Source organism: Poecile atricapillus, chromosome W, assembly GCF_030490865.1.
Source record: "Poecile atricapillus isolate bPoeAtr1 chromosome W, bPoeAtr1.hap1, whole genome shotgun sequence".
Taxonomy (NCBI): Eukaryota; Metazoa; Chordata; class Aves; order Passeriformes; family Paridae; genus Poecile; species Poecile atricapillus.
In genome coordinates, this window is record NC_081288.1 from 31834759 (window position 1) to 31851809 (window position 17051).

A 17051-nucleotide genomic window follows, 5' to 3' on the forward strand; every position below is an offset into this window, starting at 1 on the left:
GATTACAGGACCAGAAGCTACATCTCTTCTCTCCCTCACCACCAGAGAGCCTTTGCCTGTTTTGTTTTTTCCAGGGCCTGAAATTACAATTGCTGCTTCTGTTTGCCAATTCAAATAGCTCAAAAGATAATCTTTATTTTTTTAGAAAAGCTGAAAGTTCAGTACACCTAAGCACAGTAAGTGATGTTTACCCTGAACCTCTCTTTAACAGGAATCTTTTCTTTCATTATCATACATATTATTGAGAATTAGGAATACTTTTAACAGTGCCTGAGTCTCACACCTGAGGTTGTTTTGATATTTTTTTCTCTGCTAAAGGTTGTTTGAGTATAGTTTTCCTCTGCTAACTGCCTGTGCTACTGAGCCCTCCCTAGAACAAACCTTTTGTTCAGGCACTGCAATAAAAGAATAAGCTGAATGCTTATACAGGGATACACTTAAAAACTTAAAACTTAAAAACTGGGCGCATTATTGCTGCTAACGACTTATCATTTTAATGAAGATGCAGCTAAAATTGACCTTTTAAACTACCAAATCATCAAATGAGATTTTCATCCACTTTCAAAAACATTCCCAGCCTTAGCATGTTAACACTGGATCAAATAATTATTTCTTGGCCTCTTCTGATTCTTAACTTGGATACGTTATGTCACACAGATTTATTGCTGGTATTGATTAATTGACTATGGTGCTAATGGGGCTAATTATTACCTGACTTACCTCTGTGCAAGAAACAATGGGTATTTTTGTCTTTATCTAGGCAAGCTCAGGATTTTTAGTGCCCTCGTTCATTCTGTTTCCCAACACACGGTTGTTTGTGCCCCAGCAGGTGACACGCACAGGATGCCAGGCTCGCTGCCTGCCCCTTCCCTGGATGCGCGAACCACAAGAGGGCACAAGACTTCCAGCTATCCCCGGCAGGGATCAGGCCAGCGGGAGCCTGTGGGAACAGCTGCCTCTTCAGCTCTGCCCCAGCGGGAAGAAAACCACCGTCCGCAAGGTTCACGAGCAAAAAGAAAAATAAAATGCATGAGCTTCACTAGTGTAAAGCGAGTTCATGATACTAGAGAACGGCGTCAACAGTTCCGTGGAAAAAGAGAATTTGGAGCTCTGTTTTGGTCTAAATAATTTTTAAGTCCGCTGGCCAAACAAGGGTTGGCAGAATCAATGATGACTTTACTATCTCTTCAAAATACTCATTTCTCTAATTAATTTAGAGTCCCTTCTGAAAGACAAAGACTAAACTACTGGTACCCAGCTGAGTGACATCATAACTACACAGCATTTTCAAAGGTCATTTGAGGCTCCTGGGACTGTTAGGGATCCTGGAAACAGAACAGCCTATATGGAAGGTTTGGCACTTTCAAACGTCTGCATTTGCTTCATTGCAATTTTAAACAAATCCTTTTTCACACAGAATAAGGCAAGAAAAAAATTCATAGCTAGGATTGAATATACCTGACAGTTGCTCTCTTTACAGCCTTTAAAAATTCCTTTAAACTACACCCTCTTTGCAGATATTAGCATCTTTAACAGCTTATTTATTTATAACTTCATAGATAATAATACTTGTAAGTTTTGAAATTTCCTTTGCTAAAAAGGTGTATTTATAGACAATCATATTACTTTTAAATAATCCTACTTTCTGCACATCACATACTTTGCAGCCATACCCTGCATAATTTCAACTTGCATACAATTCTTCCTAACAAGAAATCACAAACAAAATTTTTGTTGCTCTGGAAAACTCTAAGTAATGTATAAATATCTTTTTTGAAAATTGTACCAAAATATATCCTGTTCTGCAAAGACCTCTCAGCAGCACTTCAGCTGAGGAAAATAAAGAGGGATGAGAACTAGGGAAGTACCAATACAAACTTCACCACCACATCATCACGCAAAACAAGTGTAATACCTCAGAGACACAATTCTCTCCTCCAGATCTTATGCTACAAGATCAGCAACCATGGCTCTGAAGAGAGGTTAGGTGGAACTGAAAACAAAGCAAAGAATATTTTGCTGCAGCCTGCTCCATCCCCATTCACCTCTGCCCATGAAAACTCACAGGGTAATCTACAGCGAACTTTGTACTACACTTTCCATTATGAACCTGTTTTCTGATGCTTATCATCTGTAAAATGTAAACAGTTTTGGATTCCATTTTATCTACTGAGTGTGGCGCACAAGGTGGCTCAGCCATGGGCATCATGTAAAATGCATGAACAGCACAAGCCTGGGCAAGAGAATCCTACAGGAATACTCACTCCACAAACCATACGTCCCGGTGAGCAAGGAGACGTGACTCCCATCCGGTTATTACATAAAAGGTTATGCCACCTTTTTGGAAGTGCCTCAGTCATTCCAGCTGAGATCCATGGATAATCTCTGGGGGTCACTTCAGGTGCTGGAGCCAGGGCAGATGGCTGTGGTGGGATTAGATTTAGGCAGCTCCTCACAACCCTGTCTTGCCTGAACATCAACTCTCCCAAGCCTGTGTCTCTGAACAGGCTTTATAAAGGACCTGCATACCTCAGACTTCAGCATCAATGTGCTCAGTTGGTACATGCATAAATCTTCTACTGGTATGACCCAAGTCTGCCCCTACAGAAATGAGATTAAAACAGCTCAATGCTGCATTGTGCTTCATCCCCTCCATCTGCCACTGAGTTCCTGTATAAAGCTTCCCATATTGCTCGTACAGCTACTGTATGTATGATTCCTATATGAGCCAAATCATGCTAATTACATTTTCAGCTGATCATTAATTGTATGGTCCTACTCTTCTAACCACCAAACTTGAGATGTTCAGGTCTGAGTCACACTGAATATTCACAGCTGTAACTACCTATAACAAAAGTCCTGTTCTACGTACAAATGGTGAAGTAAAATCTCAGATTTCTTGGATTTGGTAAACTGGGGTTAATCTCATTTCCATTCTGTAAAATGTGATTTGCAGGTGAATAGTTGCAGCAGGATGCTCTGCCTGGACTCCTGTCTGAGAAGGAGTTTGGAAAGCAAAGAGATCCCTTCTGCACCTCGTGACTCAGAGGGAAGGCTTCTCTAATAAACTGTGTTTGAAGCTCCCATTCTGCCCATGCCAAATTCCCATTCTGCCCACAACAATAGTAAAAATCTAAGAGTCTGCAGTGACAGGATTTTTTTAACTGATACCAAATATTTAATTTCCAAACAGGCCAACAGAAATATTAACCTGCCTTTCTCTATGAGAAATGTTTTGGATTCCACAAGGCACTAACTGTCCCCTTGGGAGGACAGAATGGCCACACAGGGCTTAACTTGTGCCTCATTTGAGTGGTCAAGCAAGAGAACCACAACAGATGTATTGGATTTATTAGAAGACATGTAATTCAACCAAAAATCTGGTACCTGTATTAAAAGTCATAATAAATTATGACTGTGAAGAGTTGGAGATGTTCAGAAAACACTGTATTTAATTTATGTATTTTCTAATTCTTTTGAATTTTTACTGACTCAAAGGGAATTCAGTGTCTTGCCTTACTCTGACAGAAAGGGTTGTTAGGATGTGGTCACTTCCTACAGTGACCACATTTCATTCAACTTGTTATTAATATTAAATAGTAATAATAAATATTCCTCTTACGTCTGTGCTCAGTACAAGATTTGAATGCAGGGCAATAAATAATACATGGAACCATGCACTGAATTACATGGATTAGCAGAAAAAATCGTTTTAAAAAAACCCTTATATAGATGGTGACATATATCAATGGTACAGATACAAATCAGAATGAGAAACACAACCTATGTTAGAAACATGCATCGTATGTCATAAAAACCTAATCAAAATTCATACAGACAAAAGAGTCAATTTTTTAATCCATTAACTCTGACATCTGATTTTGCCATCTTACCATTTTTTAAATATTTATACAATGCATTTGACAGTCAAAGATGCTTTCTAAGCCATGAAACAAAATTTGCTAGTTTGACCTGACCTAGATAGCCTAGTAATTTTACTTTGTGGTCACTTCCACTACTGCTGATGCAAATAATCATGGGCATAGTTAGAAGGAATTATACTTGGAAATGCTGTGTTAGACAGCAAAATGGTATTTCAGGACTGAGTTTTCTGAAAATCCATTTCTCTGGCAGCTGTGACAGGGAACCACACTGACACCATCTGCATTAGCAATTTACATTCCTTGCAATGTGCTTTTCCCCATACAAACCCTAGCAACTGTGTGATCAGTATGATACAACATGCCCTCCACACACCAAATTTTAAATTTAGGTCTGATGCCAGAAGGTGGCAAATCAGAGTATCTGTGCTGAAAATTCTGCTCCTATTTCAACCAAACTGAAAGACTAACAGGAATGCCTAAACTTGAAGCAGCAGCAGCAGAGTCAACACCATAAGCTCTCCCTGAAGAGGATAATGGAAATGGACAGAAACATCCATAGAGCAAAGTGAGAGCATCTGAGAGATGATATTCCTGTAAAGGATGTACCCAAATTCCTCACTTAGGCAAGGGGCCTACATGCCAAATACTCTCTCTCCCTTTAGCATATGAAGACTGGCTTCAACCAGCACAAAAAAACCACAGTGAAAACATTATGGAAGTTACACTAGAAATAGTTAAGACGTAGTAATATATGTGCTCATGAGCTGCATAGGATTTTTCTTTTAACGAGACAATACATATGAAATTCCATGTGATAAAGTGTCAGTCAGTAAGGTGGCATTAAGATCCAAAAGTACGGTTATTAACCTGCTGGGCAAAAGAAAACAAATAAGCAAGGCATGTTATTAAAAAAAAAAATAACCAGGTAGAAAACCAGGAGACTCAGAGACAAATCTAGCTAACTAAAACCTCAGTATTGGAAAGATTTATGACATGAACTGTGAGATAAGCAGGATAGTATTTGAAGCATAAACTTTTGTAGGATTCTTGCATAGGAAAACCCACATGTAAAAGGCAAAAAGCTGGAAAGATGTTCTGTAGCAACTCAGGACTTGTGCAGAGGTCCTTAGCTTCCACACAACTACGTTACAGCTGTAACACACCTCTGCTCTCCCAAGTAGTCCAGGTTTCCTACTTGGATTTTTTTCTCCATGTTAGCTCCCCTACAGCTTTTCTAGAACAGAGAGAAACTGCTGCTCCTGAACAATCAACACGAGTAAGTTTTGAAGGCTGAAACTAGGAAACTGTCCAGGCGTTAGGATCAAAACCAGTCACTTTTGCTTTGGAGGGTTTGCAAAGGAACAACATCTGGGAGCCTGAGCTATAAACCAGATCGTGGGACTTGGGGCAGCAGAGGAGGGACAGCTGAGTGGGACAGACTGGCTGGGGTGCCCAGAGGCTGAAAAAAACCAGCTGGTGACCAATTAAATCAAGAATACATAAAAGGTATTTGCCAGCATTATGCCATATAGGTAGTCACAGAGAGATGGTGATCAGACATGTACATGAAAAGGATTAAGAGGCTGAGTCAGGGCAGGGAAATTAATTTCCCTTAGCATATGAAGAAACTGCTGATTCCTTCTGTTCCCAAAGCAGCTGCAAAAGATCCAGCTCCTTTTGTATGCCCCATCACAGCAGGCACACACCTCCACTTACATTTCCCTTACAGGCACGTGTGTGCTTTTGCAAGCACACAGCATTTCTCAGTTACAGATGCCTTTTTTACCATTTCAACTACTCTGGAAAACATGTGTACATTTTTTTTGTACGTCCATTTTCTGCTTTTGTATCCTAATTCTGTCCAGCACGTTTCTCCGAGCAGCGTGACGTGGGGCATTGTTAGTTTCTCATTCACGTTAGCATTTGGCTTCCTTTATTTCTGCAGGTTGCAGCCAGGAAACTGGAAAATGGGCCACAGGAAACCTGGCCTCCTACATCTGTCCCAGTTTGTAATAGCAGCTCTGGTTTTATTTTTCTAAGTGTCTCAGGTTCATTTTAACCCTTGAGATGACTGCTGCAATACCATGTGCAAGAATGTGACTTTTGCTATTATTTTTTAACCACCATTTCTCAATACTAGAAATGGAGATTTTTACTTAACTAAATTAAAGTCTATTAATAGTTAGAAAATAAACAGTTACATGTGGTTTATTTTTTTAAACTCTAGCTGAAAATTACCAAAACATTTATATCAAAGAGCATATCTAGAGAAAAATATGGAATAAGGCCGTGTCTATATACATCCTAAACACAGTTCTAAAGTGAATGCCCACATGAAAAGTTGAAGAGCTTATAAATCCTCTGGGACAATTTTTTCTATTTTACATTTTAGTTTCTGTAAAAAAATTAAAGTACACTTGTTTTCCATTTAATTACAGAAGCAAGAGTGTCGATCAACAAAAGGAACTTTCCTAAAATAATTTAAAAATTAGTCAGCCGTAACATTTCTCACTGAAAATTCATCACTATAACTATGACTATATCATGAGACATGTTAAGGACAATTGCCAAATCTGCCCAAATCTTTGCTCATAACTATTTGAAAGAAAAAGCTGAGTCAGTCCTAACACTTTATTTCTCAACAGAGATGGTTCAAGGGTGATAAATAGGATGTGGTTGGTGAGGAGTTAGTGATTCTGCCAGAAAAGAGAAAAACCAAATATCAATTTGTTTACTCAGAAAGTTTTCAAATATTCATCAAAGGAGATCTTACTGCTAATTTAATTGGGCTTGAAAAAATAAGCTCTCAGCTAAGTGTGTAAATATACGTGGTTTCATTTGCTGCAGAACTTTCTCTATTTAAGGTAATAAATCAAACTAGTGGTGCAATCCATACCCAGGACACTTTAGGGAACCAATTTTGTGTATGATCCAGAATGCTGGTAATTTTTCCACATCCAGCAACCAGGACATTTCCTGTCAGAGCATCCTCCGAGTGCTTCTATTGTGTTGAAACTGCAAAAACTTTCTAAATCAGGACTTCCTCCTATTATATTTTAGAGGCGTCTTTCTGGGAAATGCAGATTCAAGTGAAAAAAAAAAAAAAAATTGAATTCCTGCAGCACCACCCAGTGGAAACATTAGAGAAAACCACAGGGGTACCCCAGCGCACAAGTTCCCATTTACTACAAAACTACAGTAATATTGCCACACAAACACAGACTGGTTTAAGGATGTTCCAAAAAAACAAAGAGGGTTTGGCTGGATGATCTACTTAACAGAGTCATAGAAGGTATCACTACTCCACTACCCTGGCATAACAGTCATCTTTTTACTTTAAATTCTAATTTAGAAGATTATTTACAGTAAAAATTTGCAAGGTCTCCTTCTCAAACAAAAATACTCACTGTTACGGCCCAGCACATTTAAAAAAAATAAACAGACTCCTGTGGTCAAGAGCAACACAAAAGAGACAGCAGCAGGATCTCACAAAATATTAAGGGATAACATCAAGTTCCACTGCAGAGAAGAAAGCAATCACACATACGTCCAGTAATGCTTCAAGTAGGTACATTTGGCAATACAGTGTTTGCCGTTCTTAATTTTTTTACCTAAGTCAAAGAAAAGCAGAGGCAGATGTCCAGAGGAAGAAAGTTTTGCAATCTCCAAACTAATACAACAAAGGGCTGGTTGCCTGCCAAGCAGAGGTGTGATGACAGCGCCTCTACAACAGGAGTGTTTTCACATTTTCTATAAGGATACAGTTCAAGAAACAGTTTTAATCCCACTGGAGTAAAAGCCCTTAGCAGGAGGGAAAATGGCTAGTTGCTTCCCTGTGAAGGCTTAAAAAATAACCTGCTCAATTACTTCCAAAGCTAGCCGTATACAAAAGTACATAAATCTGTAATGGCTCCAACCCTTCACCTTGGGACAGACATAAAATGAGCACAGACTCCTCACACTGCTTTCTGTCTGCTCATGTGGTGCACATCTGTGGCATGCTGGCAACACGCTCTGCTGCAATCTGAGGGACTCCTGCTTCCAAACCAGTCCTATATGTTTATTTTTCCCATATGACTTCCTCTTATATTTTTGTCAGCATCAGTAGGACACAGATTATGATTACTTGACCATCCCATATAAAATTTCTGATATTTCCAGAGCTGAAGAGGGCAGAGGTTCCAACCTCCAGAAACAGTGGCTATTCTGAAAGTTTACTTAATACATCAAGAGATGATTACTCCCAAATGTAAATGTTTTATCTGTACTCCTTTCTTTAAATGAAGTATTAAAATTTTCAATTTTGCAACAACAGACTAAATGCTTTGTAACTTGTGCAGTGGCTCTAATGTGTAAAATTGTGTACTATTACTATCTGCTGTCTCAAATACCTCTTTAACATATTTTATATTCACATGTTCAAACTAATCTTCCTCTCACCACTGATTTTTCCTAGACTAAAAGTCAAGCAGGTCTTTTTCATACTGTGAGCAGAGAGGAACCTGGCAAAAAGGACAGGAAACAGTCCTTGGAGTTCTCTTATGGAAAACCAAGGTGGCTGGCAATTTTCATGAAACCTGAAGCACAGCAAGATCATCACAGCTTAGACTGGCAGACAGACTTGCCTTACCATGCAAACTGGATTTTCAGAATTTGATGGATTACCAAAATGGGCCATTGAACTATTAAATAACATTCAATCTTACCTGCATATTGTCATGTTGCAATAGGAGTCAGTTATAGCATTATACCAAAAACAGTGCAACACAATTCAGCAGATGGTAACCTACAAATATGGAATCATTTTACCTGGACAGTTTCTTCCCAAAACATTAGCTCTAGTGCAGTAGTTTTTGGAGCACAAGCCAGAATGCTTAGCCATAAAAAATGGCAATGAGTCACAGCACTAAGTCAATTTTTATTATTTAAATAATAAAATATTATATAATATTTGTTGTTTTGTTTATTTTCATTATTTTAATATTTTATTACTAGTCTATTTTTATTATCTCATAGTAAAAATATAAATTAAATCCCAAAAATCTACTATTCTTCTCAGTTCTAATCAAAGTTCTGATATGTTTGTTTATCATGCACTAAGCTAAACCAAAACCCAACTAAAATATTTTAATCTTCTGAAATTATTCACTTGCCTACTAATATGCAGGTCATACCTACACGTTTCACCTAACTTCATTCATTAAACACCCAAATACCCCACAGAATGTATCACAGAATACATGAGATCTCAGGAGAAGATACAGGAGAAGATCTGGTTGTCACTCCTCTGTGTCCTATGTGCTTAAGCTAATTCCCACAGCTGCTGCAAACTGTGAATGAGAGGCAAATGAGACACTACTTCAATGATTACAGCAAACTTTGCTGTATACAGAGGGCTCAGATTGCTCATGTTTAGAAGTGACATCAACACACCAACTGGTTTGTCAATGTCTCTGCTGCTCAGAATACGTAACAGCCACGGTTTTGACTTGTATCCTGAATTCTGTATAAAATTGCACATTTAAATAAAATGCAAAGACTCTATTACCTCTCCTCAAGTTGGATGAGACTGCACAGTCATCATTATTGTGCCCTGCTCCCAAGGAATCAAAGCACTCTGCTCTGTAAAGGTTTTTATCGCAGAGCTTCAGCACTGCAGTGGCAGTACTGCAGGAGTGTTGCAGCCATACTTTCTATTCCAGCCCTATACCACACTCAGTTTGCTAAACTGACCACACACACCACTTGCTCTGAGTCTGCTCTGAGTCACCAGACTTCACAGAGGTCTATATCCAGAATCTAAACCCACATTCCCATCTCAGCTATGTTAGTGTAGCATGGAAGAAATTCTCTGAGGGTACTCAACTTTCTCCAGATTTCACTAACTGAGCTGCAAAAGGAATTTGTTCTTATTTTTTAAATGCTTTTTAAAGATTGTTTCTTCACATGAATTACTGTTAATTGCTGGGGAGAGATAATGGTGGTACTTCAGTCTATAAAATTTTTGTTTGTGCTGTATTGTGACTTGATACAGCAAAGGCCACTCAACACTACCACAATATAAACATTTAAAAACAATAACAGACATTAGCATCCTTCTCAGAAAGCCTAAACTGAAACACATCTCATCAATTTCCATTAAAAAAAAACAACAAAAAAGAAGAAATATACAGAGACATAGTAAAGAGGTGCTGTCACCACATTAGAGGCAAATGGATGTGGAATAGAAATCTGTTTTCCAGATGAACTATCAGCTGAGTTGCAAAATAAGGATGGGAAACTTATAGGAGGACATTTGATTAAAAACACTGAGATCCTTTAGATGAAGGATATAATCCAAGTCTACTCTTTTGTGTACAACTGCAAAAGCATGTTTTACACAAACATTTTTGCTTGTTCACTAATGTTTTCAGAAAAAAACCCATCGTGTAAAATTGTATTACTGGGACTTAGGACTTAGTACTTAGATCCTAGAAAGCTTTTACAAATTTTGCATGATTGGTAATAATCATAAAAATTACATTTTATTCATTACATCATTTAATAACAGTGAAAAATAAAAGACAATTTTTAAGACATGAGTTTCCCCTTCATAGTACTTCAAATGATCTTCAAGTTAGGAGCCACAAGATAAGAAAAGCATATATTCTAAAGCTCAAAAAACTAAGACAGGATTGCTTGCGTAAGATCCAAACACATTAACGTGTAGTAAACTGGTATTTGCAAAGATCAACCAAGTTATATTCTGAATCTTCAAATCTTGGGTAGTAAATTGGAAAGCAGAGACACAGATGTGACCCTCTGAAATAGGTCTGGGGGAAGCCATGGGATGGGCAGTATCATTCACATACTCAGTACATCCTGACACTGGAAAATTTAGAGCTATGGAAGACTAGGAGGACCCTTCACAGAGCAAACAAGAGCCACTGCAGTGCCTTAGTTACACTTAACATGCAGCTAGCCTCAGTGCATTAACAGAAGTGCTGACACACTCAAAAGTAAATACACGCCTAAGTGCTTTAAAAGATCAAAACAAAGTAAGTTTGTGGCTTCCTACAGAGACTCTTGTCCTGAAGATCCTGAGCTGTCTGTATCTAACTGCTCAGATGTAGGCAGATCACATGCTATAGTCTTTAAAAAACTTTCTTTATACAGTTGATTGATATTTATCTTGAAAGTCCATAGGTGTCATGTCTATAACTGTCCTCATACAGTTGAACAGTTTTCAACACTTGGCCGTGCATGCGAAGGTCAGTGGACCTTCCTCCTGGCAGTGAGGCAGAAGCACTGCAGCACCCCTACCGTGGGCACGACTGCTCAGGAATAATTATGGATCCACAAATACAAGAAGGACAAACCCCACTGCTGTAGGCAATCACAGCAATGCTACTTGAGCAAGCAGCCCAAAATCAGACATGATATTGAGAACTCCATAATGGTAAAAAAACCCTATCACTTTCAGCTGAGTCATACCTGCCTAGGTAATGGCAAAATTTGCCTCCTATATTCTTAGCTGCAATATAACTTTAAAATATTATTTAAATATTTAGTTGTCTGGTATAATATGAGGTATTGCCCAGGAATTGCACCTATCAAGCAGATCAACAGCTCCAGGGTACATTTTGGTAGTCCAAAGAAACTACCACAGTATTCATAAAAAATAAAAATGCAGAACTGACTACAAAGTTATTAACTGGCAAGTAGTGCCTTTGTGATATTTTTGTATCAATACGCATTGGCAGGTGTTTTCTTTAGCTCTTGCTTTTAGAAAAGCAGCAAGTGTCCTTCAAAGAGCTTTTGAATTAAAATCCACTCTTAACAACAACCCCTTAAGAACCTGAAATCTGATACAATTACCGGCACATAAAATCACAATGCATTGGAGAAAGTTTTAAGGACAAAGATGAATTTCTTTCTGTGAAGTTCACAGATGAGAGGCTTCATCCGCTTTGTTTCCATCCATGCAGCCTTGTCTTTGAGGTGCAGTGAGCTGGACTTCCTGTGCCTACACCTTGACATTCTCCTCAAAATCATGACTAAATCTTTAATCATTCATTATTCAATAAAATACTCCAACATGAGAACAGACGTATTCTGTCTTTCAAGGGCTCTCAACAGCCTCCAGAATACTCATTGATTCATTTAACAAGCCACAGATGAAGTAAACATCTGTCTAATGATTCAGGACGATGAGATTCCCTATTGTGGGAAACACGGAGGAGAAATCCACGGTGAATCAATCCAAGGATACACGGCACAACACGACTTTCATAGCGACAGCCTGTGGCATGAGCCATTGGGTGTGGTTACCAAGCACAGACAGCAGCTCAAAACCAACAGTGCTCTTTGAAACTGGCCCAGGATAACTGTCCTATAATCAGTGTCAGCTCCAAAATGGGTTCCAGCAGCAGCATCCAGGCTTGCCGTGCACTGGAGCCATCACCACCAGAAGAAAGCCACGGACTGATAAATCACCTTGTTGCACAAAGGAGTCCAACCCACCATATCTTTATGGGAAGTACTAGCTAATTTATCAGTTCTTTACTATCTTAGGTTATTGCTGCATCATGGCAGAGAACCACTCATAAAGATAATGGTAACTGCATGAACTTACAAATTTTATATGATGTCACCAAAACACACTAGTTAAAATCCTTTCTTATAAATACATGCATCACAAGTAACTATGTGTTGGTGCTCCCAGCCTTCTCCCACACCCCCTTTAGTAGCCAAGTGTCTGTTTATTTTGGTACCTATTTCTTTCTTCTGAAACAACATGTTGTCATGTGATTGCATTCCCAAGGCCAAGATTTGTACTTTCTCTGCAGCTCATGGACCTCCATGTCTGTGATGTGTATAGCTACCTTCCTACACGTAAACATATGAGCCTCAAGCTAGCAACAAGCTCCGTGCACCTTGGTGAACCTGAAAATTGACTCTCATTCTCTGGTAAGTCTTTCAGAACCAGATTTTGATCACTATTTTGTTCGCTTGACCAATAATAGGTGCCCCTAAGAATAACTCTGTCATAAGAATACCTCCATCCCAAGAAGGGCATTACAACAAGAAGGCAAAGTTTACATAATTGGATTTTCTGCACAGCAGAGGGGAAATACTTCAGTCTTTGGAGTGATGTACTTGATTTCTTTCCATGGCTTAAGTTTAATGAAATAACATTAAGTAACAGGAGCAAAGAAGCGCTTTCAGTAAGCAGAACCGCTAATGAATAAAACAAAATACACTTTTGTTTCTACATATAAAAGTGTCCATGTGCGAGGTGTTATAAACAGTTACAAGAAAGGCTGTAGCTTAGTTTCTCCCCTGAGACTGAGTTGCTTATTTCAGCTGTTGCATCTAGGTGGAATTGGTAATATCAGAAAGGATAGAAGCCTGTGGGTTTTTTCTTTTTAGGAACAACTCATAGAGTTGATTTGGAAAAATCAAGAGGTAAGCAATGGTTGTAACACTTAGCAGACAATACGTACACCTAGCACATTTTTAGACAGGTAAAGAATAAAATTATGTTTACAATAAAAGCACCTTTAACAGTTTTTTATTATTTGAGTGGAAAGTATCATGCATCACATGATAGCTGGATTTTTTTTCTATTCCAGACAGAACTGTTGTATTTTTAACACATCTATGGATTACTTCTCATTCAGTCTTTCAAATATACAGAACACACAACACAAAGTACAAGAGCACTACATCTGTTTTCCTGAGGACATCAAGATATTTTACACTTACCTAGAACGAACACAACATACAAAATTTATGTAGTGTGGATAGACTACATACATATACATATATATATATATGTATGTATGTATGTATGAATGAACATGTGTGCTTCATCCACTCTGATTCAGTAGAAAGCACACTGAAATTCCAGCAATATTTAACACAATAAATGAAAAATTTAATGTCCATATTTCAGAGAGTGACAGTAAGAGCCAGGAAACACTCCTCAGTAAGTTTTGGTGTTGTATACTGCACTAACTGCTCCGTAACACATTCAGCAGGTTTTTGAACACTATGTCCAGTACTGCACTTCTTTCTCTAAAACTGAGAATTTTATGAAAGAAATAAACCTCCAAAACTGAAAAATAATCCCTTGCTTCCTGATGGCTGCATTTGATTGAGACAGAGATTAGGCATTGTCTGGTTTGTACACTGTTCCAAAAATTCTTCACTGCCTGGCTAGAAAATCGAGAGACATCTGTGTCTGGAGATTGTGTCACTAATCCGCTAATACAAGTCCTCTGTGAAGTGATGTAAATGAAGAACTTTTCTGCGCCACTTGGACACAGAAAGTGCAGGAAACACTCCAGATCCTCAGAGGTAAACACGTGGTATACTGCAAGCAGTATTTTTTTGCATAATATTTGCAAATTTGTTTAATGCTATCACATGATAATTCAAGTAAGTAGCTAAGTGTTACCTCCTAGTGCATAACATTTTATTTGCATTTATTGACATTTCCTTTAGCTAAAATCCACTTGCAAGCAAGAATTTTCTTTGTTTGCTCCGGAATTTTTCCTTTTTTTCCGCAAAAAGTTGTTACTTCTAATTTAAAGATTGGTGGGGCACGGCAAAAATCTTTGTGATTCTGAACACAGACTTCTTTCATGACCATTATGAAAGCAAATCACCACAAAGTAATTACACAAACCACTAAATCAAAACTGGTATGTACAAAATCACTTGAAAACTACATACATAAAGCACCAGTACAGGAAGGCCATGTGGGCGAATATATTTTTCAAATATGGCCATCACCTCAGTATCTTGGCTCAAAAGTCTTTTAACTTTGCAATTACATGCAATTGTCAGGCATGCATAAAACATGTTTATCGCAACACAGACATCTTGCTACCCCGTTTATACGCTTCACCCTATGGAAATATTTATGCATAAATTAATCTGAAATAATTGGAAAGTCTGTATAAGCAAAATACGAGATGAACGACGACTTTTAGCTTGAAACAAAATGTAACGATTGACTTTTGGAGTCCTCATTGACCTAAAAGATGCTACATTATACAAAATTGTCATAGCACTGCACTACTAAGTAAATAAAGATGTAACTTGTCTCCCTTTCAACTGCAACGTTAGAAAGGCTGACAGGGCTTCACAAAACCCTCCTGTGTTAGGGAACGGAAACTCCTAATGAGATTAGTTGGTGTGTGTGCAGACATTACTTAGCCATGACTAAATGGGCTCTCTTCCTGCAGCCAGTGGAAAATTCAGGGAACTTTTTCCCCCTGCAGCATCAGAGTCCCTCTAACCTTCACCAAAGCCAGATCCAACAACAACTCTACACTTTCTTTCCCTTTCTGCCTCTCTCTTTTTTTTCCTCTTCCTTTACAAACATTTTTTGTGTTTTTCTTTTTTTCAGTTAGTGGTGGAAACTATCCACGTCGGCCAAGGGGGTCTGGGGGCAGGGGGTGGCTAAGAAAAGCGGGTGGGGGGAGGTCCGGGGAGAAGGCAGAAGACTACAAAGGAAACTGTAAAAAGGAGCAAATACATAAACCTGAGAGGGAGAAAACCACAGAGTTTCTTTGTGAGCTGCAGTGACTCATTTTCAAGATGTTGTCTGCTGCCAGTTTCAAACCGGAAGCGCATGGCAATTAGTCTTGCTGTTTCCAGACAAGCCAGAAACTCTCCCGACACTTTCCCCCCTCCCGCCCCCCCCCTTTTTTAAAGCCCCTTTCTGCAGTTTCTACAGGAGCCTTCCCTTCCCTCCCCCCGCGCCCTCCTCGGCCTCGCAGCGCCGCCGGGGACCCCGCGGCGCCCCCGCCGCCCTGAGGGGCACCGGGCGGCCCCCGCCGCCCCGAATGCCCAAGCCGGGATGCCGCTGGCAGGGGGCAGCCCCAGGGCACCGGCACCGCCGGGGAGGGGGACGCGATACGCCCCGGCAACACCAAGGGGCTGCGGGCAGCGCGGGGTTCCCCGCGACCCCCGGCGCCTCCTTCCCGGCCCTGCCCCTCCTCACGCCCCGGCTCCTTCTCCCGCATCGCCCCCCACACTCACACACACGGCCCGTCCCCTCACCTGCACCCGCAGCTCCCGGCGGGCGGCAGGGCCCCCGGGGAAACCCTCCAGCGGGGCGGGGGGGCCCCTGCGGCGGCGGGAGCCTCCTCGGACATCCCGCCCCCGCGACCGCCGCCCCCCGCCTCGTTACCGCCGCGCTGCCCGGGCCCGAGCCCGGGGCAGGACCCCTGGGCTCCCCGGCCCCGCGCGGGGCTCTGAGCCCCCTCCCCGCGGTGCCCGGCAGCCTCACCTCCCTCCCACCAGCTGTCCCCGCTGCCAGCCCAGCAGCGAGCGGAGCGCGGCCCCGCAGCAGCCGCCGGCCTCCCCTTCTCTGCCCGCAGCCCCCCGAAAGTTCGCGGGAGCCGGGGCGGGCGCAGCAGCACTTGTACCTACCCAGCGGCTGAGGGACTTTTCCTCTCTCTCCTGGTAGTCTAGAGGGAGCTGAGTAAAATTCCCTGGTTCTCCATGCTGACAGTCCTCTGCAGGCTCTCTGTTGCTCTAGTAATGAGATCCTGATTTTGTTTTCCCTTTTTCCTTTTTTTTTTTTTTCCCCCTCGGGCCGGTGTGTGTGTGTGTGTGTGTGTGTGTGTGTGTGTGTGTGTGTGTGAGCGCCTGCCCGTGAGAGGGAGCGAGCAGGAAGCCGGGGCAGGCAGACAGCGGCCCGGCTCACTTCCTCTCCCGCACTATTCCCCGGGCGGTTTGCAGTCTGTGTAAACAGCCTTTTCCTCCCCGCGCCCCTCGCTCTGGCCGCCGATGTGCAGCATGGCTGGAACACAAGACACACGCATAGTACAGCGGGCAGCGCTGACTCCGCCGGCTCACCGGGAGCTCCCCGGCTCCCCCGACCGCCACCCCTTCCTGTGCTACACCCCCAGGGAGGAGCTTCCCGCCGGCCGCCCCCGCTGCTTGGGCCAAAATAAATCCGCTTTTCCCCGGGGGACACCGGAGAGATGCTTATGAGCCCCTTACGGGCGGTGCTTCTCCATCCCGGAGGATGGTGACGGGCTTTGGCCCCTGGAGAGACGGCCGCCTTTGTCCCACCGTGCTGGGGCTGAGGTCACGGTGGAAGGGAGCGCTGGGTACCTGTGGCTGGGGTCACTGGGGGCTGAGGAGCTGGTGGGATGCAGTAGCGCA

At 41.3% G+C, this 17051-nt stretch overlaps 1 protein-coding gene across 2 annotated transcripts in view; it reads right to left on the reverse strand.

The window, feature by feature from the left end:
* Window positions 1-16769, reverse strand: part of LOC131591989 (ETS domain-containing protein Elk-3) — a 36968-nt gene extending 20199 nt beyond the window's left edge. For both annotated transcript variants that reach the window (XM_058863172.1, XM_058863171.1), the window contains exon 1: window positions 16311-16769. The gene's annotated coding sequence lies outside the window, so the exon portion shown is untranslated. The remainder of the gene's footprint in view (window positions 1-16310) is intronic.
* Window positions 16770-17051: the final 282 nt, after the last annotated feature.